General features: G+C 38.0%; 1 pseudogene; it reads left to right on the top strand.

Annotated features, from left to right (window-relative positions):
* Nucleotides 1-3,253: 3,253 nt before the first annotated feature.
* The window catches only part of LOC111725073, a 4,611-nt pseudogene continuing 1,337 nt past the window's right edge, over nucleotides 3,254-6,527 (top strand).

Below are 6,527 nucleotides of genomic sequence, written 5' to 3'. Positions count from 1 at the left end.
TGTTCTGGGATTAGGCTTTCCACAGTCATGGAAGTGGGTTATATGAATTCTTTAAGTCATTTACTCACTGTGAGAGGGAAGGGGAGGCCAGAGACAAACACGAACAGGGTGGACCTCTCACCATCTTCAATCCTGATGGCGTGGGGGACACATGGGCACATGTCCATGCACTCACACCCAGCCCAGAAACGAGGGCTGTCTAAGCTGGCACTGCCCCAGGCTAACAGCAGAGCCAGAAGGTCAGCAATAACACAGTGATCCCCAGCAGTGCCTGTCCACGCTTTTATGAGCAATGCTGACATGACAACAATCATATGGGTTCTACTATGTGACATTTCTTATGTAATTTATATTACTATTTAGATTACTAGGTATTTAAGCTTTTCATAGAAGTATAACCTACGTATCATGAATCTTACATGCAATGGTGATTGGCAAACACATACGTCCCTGAAACACACACCCCCATCAAGACATAGCGGCCTTTCATTACTCCAGAAAGTTCTCTCTCATTGAATACCACCCATCACCACCACCAAAAGCAACCACTGTTCTGATTTCTTTACAAATAGATTAGCTTCTGTAGTAGATTAGTTCTAGGAATAGATGAATGCTAGAACTTTATATAAATGGATTCATATCATATTTGCTCTTTTGCAATCTGATTCTTTTACTTAACCTATTGTAAAATTATCCGTGTTGTTGCATGTATCAGCAGGTCATTCCTTTTTACTGCTGAGTAGTGGTCCATCATATAAATATGCTGTGATTTATTCATTCACCTGTTAATGGACATTTGGGTTCTTTTCATTTAGGGGTTATTATAAGCATTGCTACCGTGAACATTCTTGTACAAGGCATTTTTGGGAAAGTGTATGATTTTCCTTAAGTAATTAAGAGTGTGTTAAGTTTAGCCTAAAGCTGCCCACTTATAAATTTAGCCTAAAGATTTCTCTATATATGGTGATCTGTAACCAACTGGCTATATAAATGGGCTGTGACAAACTCACCAATCACCAAGTTTCAGTCCATCAAAGGTGGCCAAACTATTCAAACAGTGTTTATTAATCTAGCTATTTCTGTACCTCACGTTTGTTTTCTGTTTGTCACTTTCCTTTTTCTCTCCATAAATTCTCTCTGACCGTGTGACAACTCCAGAGTCTCTGAATCTATTCTAGTCCGGGGGACTGCCAGATTTGAGAATCATTTTTTGCTCAGACTCTGTTAGATTTATCTAAAGTTTTTCTTTTAACAAATCAAATCAGAGTAATAGGACATGGATATGCTTAACTTTATTAGAAACTGCAAAACGAGAGTGAGCATCCCTAATCTGAAAATTCCGAAATTCAAACTTTTTAAATGCTGACATGATGCCCCGAGTGGAAAATTCCACACCTGATTTCACGTGCCACTGTTTATTGTTGCTGTTGTTTAGCAGTTGATACAAATATTCTAGTGATGCTACTGTTCTGCTTAGTTACCCTGAACATATTATCTTTTCACTGTATTAATGACAACTCACTTTTTTACTAAGCACCAGTGTGTGAATAAATATAAGAAAATGATTGCTTATTGATAGCATAGAAATTCAGAGTCAGGCATGATGACCGGACCAAACAACCACAGACTGTCCACATGCAGGGTTGAGATACTGACACCTGTGCTTTCTGATGGTTCAATGTACACACGCTTTGTTTCATGCAGAAAATTATTGAAAAATATTGTATGAAATTCATTTTAAGCTATGTACATAAAGTATACATGAAACATAAATAAGTCGCATGTTTAAACTTGAGTCTTCTCCCCAAGGTACCTTGTCACATATACGCAAATAATCCAAAATTATAAAATTATCTATGGATCTGTAACACTTCTGGCCCTTAGCATTTCAGATAAGTGATACTCAACCTATCTATTTCAAAGTAGTAAGTTATGGCTGAATTGTGTTCCTCCAAATTTGTATGTTGAAATCCTAATCCCACATACCTCAGGATGGAACTGTATTTGCAGATAAGGTCTTCAAAGACCATAATTAAGTTAAAATGAGGCTATTGGAGTGGGTCCTGATCCAATATGAAGGTTGTCCTTACAGAAAGAGGTGGGGAGGATGCAAATAGACGAGGGCAGATCAAGTGAAGACATGGGGTGGACAGAACCATCTACAAGCTAAGGAGAGAGACTCCAGAAGAAATCGACCCACCAACATAGTGATCTTGGACATCTAGCTCTAGAACAGGTGTCCTTGAACTATGGCCTGTGGGTCTATGCAGCCCACCTAGGACATTTATCTGGCCCACCGGGTGTTTTTACTGCCGCTACCTGTCCTGCTTAGCAGCCAACTCGTCTCGGGGCCCGCAGTCTGGCCCTCTAACTGTCTGAGGGACAGTGAACTGGCCCCCTGTTTAAAAACTTTGAGGACCCCCGCTCTAGAATTATGAGAAAGTGAGTTTGTGCTGTTTGTCCTCCGGCTACTTTGCATCCTCACCAGCCTTTGCTGCTGACCACACTGCTGTTTTTACCCATTCTAGTAGGTGCAGAGTGCAGATCATTGTGGTTTCTATGTGCATGTCCTTGATAACCAGTGACATCCACCACTGAGTCATGTGCTTCTATCCCAGGAGTCCACCTGCATCCTCACTGGCCTCTTTCCAAACCATCTGATGCTGTTACCATCTAAAATCTTTACACAACTTCCCATGTTTCTTACATGGCTGCAGTAACGCCCTATGTGGTCCTCACCACATGTACACACACTGGGCTTCCCTTGTTCTCCCCAATTTCTTTGACCTTCTAGCCTATTAATTACATCTGTCTTCTCCTGGCTTCCAAGGTAGACTGTAAGCCCCACAATGTAGACACCTGTATAGCAAGTTCAACACTCCATATTTAGAGCCCCCAAAAGAGGTACCTAGGCGGTAGTCAGTAATTATTTCTTCACTGAATTATTTAAAAGGAGAGGGAAAACACAACCACACAGTGCCTGGCACATAGTAGTTACTCAACAAATAATGGTATTATATATTTCTAAAAATATATCATCAAAATCATCATAAACTGATAATCTTCAGATGGTTACATTTCTCAATGTAAATATATAAAAGCAGAGTTTAAAATATGAATATAAATTATAAGCACATTAAAAAAATCTCTATATTCAGGCATTAGATCTCTTGCTTTAAGCTGTAATTTTTAATTTTCTATGCTTTTTTTCTTGAGACAGAGTCTCACTCTATCACCCTGTGGCATCATCATAGCTCACAGCAACCTCAAACTCCTGGGCTCAAGCAATCCTCTTGTCTCAGCCTCCCACGTAGCTAGGACTAATGGCGCCTACTACAAATGTTGGCGCTGGCTTTTTTTTTTTTTTCTAGTAGAACTGCATGAAAAAGAGCTGATGTCACCACAGCATGCAGCCAGTGTCCTGGCCAGAGTAAGAATGGAGTGGACAGCGGCTGTCCATGCTACTGTTTTTGGCAGGAGATTACACTTTTACGAGCCAGATCTTAAACTTGGTTATTGGTTATTTCGAACAAGGATAAGTCAATCCTTCTTTCTCAAATCAGAGCTTACATTTTCCCAATTATTGTTAAGCCTTTGGATGTAATGGATTTTAAAAGCTTGGAGTGTTCAAATAACCACATTAATGATTCCAGACAAATTGAATTTCCAGGAGGTTAAGTAATTTAGGAAGGAAGATGACAGGGAAGGTTTGTGGTCTACAAAAAACATATGACGAACCACAAGACTTCTAGGGGTGTCAGTAGGAGACACCGCATTCCTCTGAGCCTAATGAACGTATTGGGCCAGATGTTACATAGGCTCTCCCTACATTCTGACACTTGTGACTGAATTGTCTGTGGAAGAATCTAAGCCTCTTTCTCCAAAGACTCACTTATTACATTAATTAGGAAATTCTCACTTTTATTGGACATAGCATTTTTAGAGGAAAAAAAGTGATTCCCTCTATACAGCAAGGAGTTAATCCTACTTATAGGTGGGGGCAGGAGCTCATAAAGAGAACATTCTCAGCATGGGGGCTCTGTGAATCCGCACAGCTTTGCTGTCATATTAAATAACTCAATGGAGTTTAATAGCAAGTGTTATTTCAACACACTGATTGACAGTCACCTATCCAAGGCACGGTAGACTGAAGACATGGTGAGAGAGAACATAAATGAATGAGTTTCTGTCTTACTTCATTTGGATGACTGCCTGAATTTATCTCCCTTGCCTGAGCTAGAGAACTTCGTCTCTCTTCTCTCATTTCACTCCTGGTTTCCTTGGGCAGGATAATGTGCACATGGCCAAAGGAGAAGCTCAGCTGTTGAAAGAGCCTACAAGACACTAGACTAGGAAGTGAACATCAGACTACAGAGAATTAACTGAAAGTTCTTTCAAAATGTTAGTATATCGACAGAAAAAAAAAAAAAAACCCAAAACACCAACAATTTTAATGCAAGGAAATAAGATAGAGTTCTTGCCACATCTCTTGTATTATAAAAATTGGAGGGGAGGGAACGTCAAAGATGTGAAAGACTGAGGTCTTTGATAAGTGTAAAATCAGCATTGTTATAAGTGCTAAATAAATCATGCTAAAATAAGTCAAGAAAAGAAAATTGCAAACCCAACCCTTCTTCCACATTGCGCCCCCTTCAATGATAAACCACTGGGTCCATGCAGGCCCCAAGGTTCAGCTAATATCTTGGGTAGAGTCCACTAATCCACCATGCCCTAGGTTGTAAGATTTTTCCTCTGACAGGTTTCCCTTCCATGGAATGCAAACATTATTGTTCAGTCAAAAAATAGGAGATAAGAAAGACCAATTTTTGTCTCTCTCAGACATGGCTGAACTTTGGGGTTAACAATTCAACCCAGGTTGATCACTTAATTTTTTGAAGCTTTGTGGCTATAAATCATCATTTTCAACACAGGAAAAATAAGCCCCCACAGTTTAGTTTACACTGCAAAATTAAACTCACTGTTCCTGAACAAATTTGTATTCCCGTGTTTCACTATTTATAATATACACACCCTTAAACCATTATCCCCAAAACTCCTGAACCAGTCACTAAATATCATTGTCATTGAGATATCATTTATACAATGTGACCAACTCTGCCCACATATGTATAAGCCATTTATATTTAATGTAATTATTAATATGGGTAGCCTTAGTTCTACCCATGTATTATTTTTTGTTTGTCCCGCTGTTTCCTCTCCCCCACCCAACATTCCTGTTTTGTTTTGCATTATTTAAATATTCATTTACTCACTTTTTAGCTGTTATCTCATTGTACTTTCTTAGTGGCCATTCTAAGAATAATACATTTAACCTTTCATAGTCTAAATAGAATTAACAATTTCCTTCCAGTTAGATATAGAAGTCTTCAGGTAAAATGTAGATGCCTTACTACTATATATGTCTTTTAGCACATCCCCCTTTTATTACAGTTGATGTACATATTTGCATATCTGCATACATTTCCACCAACAATGTAACTTTTGTTTTCAATAGCCATACATGTTTTAGGGAACATAAGGGAAAAATAGTCTTAGAGTTTTTATATAGGTATTTACCATTTTTGTTGCTCTTCCTTCTTTCCCAAAGTATAAAGTTTTCTTCTAGTATTTTCTTCCTGAAGAAATTCCTTTAGTTTATCTTTTATAGCAGGTCTGCTGACAAAATTCAGTTTTCCAGTATTTAACAATATACATATATTTTATTATTAAATCATAGCTGTGTGCAACAATGCAATCATGGGGTACAGTGTGGTATTTTAATATACAATTTGAGATATTTTCATCAAACTAGTTAACATAGCTTTCATGTCATTTTCTTAGTTGTTATGTCAAGACATCTATATTCTACCTTTAGAAAGATTCACTTGTACCCTTGTAAGATAAACCATAGAGTGATCCCTCCAATCATCCTCCCTTTACCCATCTACCCTCCACACACAATATCTTTACCTCCTTTTTATTCTTGACAGATTTTTTAAAATATAGTTTGACAGTCCTTTTATTTCAGCACTTTGAAGAGATTGTTCCATTATCTTTTGGTCTCTTCTGATTCTGTTGTTAAAAAATAGTTCTTGTTCAAATTTTTGTTTCCCAATACGTGGTGGTTTTCTTTGGATACCTTAGAGATATTTTTCTTTATGTTTGATTTTCAGAATTGCAATTATGATATATTTGCACTTGGTTTTCTTTGGATTTATATTGTCAGGGTTCACTAAGATTCTTAAATCTGAATATTCATATTTCTACCAAATTTTTTAAGTGTTAAGGCATCATTTCTTTAAGTTTTTCATACCAATCTATTTACCCTATCCTTCTGAGACTCCACTGGCATAAATATTATATTTTTATATTATCCCAGTAGTTCCTGACGCTTAATTTTTTCTTCTTTCTCTGTTCTTTGACTTGGATAATTTCTTTTTTTTTTGAGATGGAGCCTCAAGCTATCCCCCTGGGTAGAGTGCCATGGCATCACGCTCACAGCAACCTCCAACTCCTGGGCTCAAGCG

Source organism: Otolemur garnettii, unplaced genomic scaffold, assembly GCF_000181295.1.
Source record: "Otolemur garnettii isolate 467f Iridium unplaced genomic scaffold, OtoGar3 scaffold00031, whole genome shotgun sequence".
In the NCBI taxonomy this organism is placed as follows: Eukaryota; Metazoa; Chordata; class Mammalia; order Primates; family Galagidae; genus Otolemur; species Otolemur garnettii.
The sequence above is the reverse complement of the archived record's forward strand: the minus strand, read 5'-3'. Positions and strand labels throughout refer to the sequence as shown.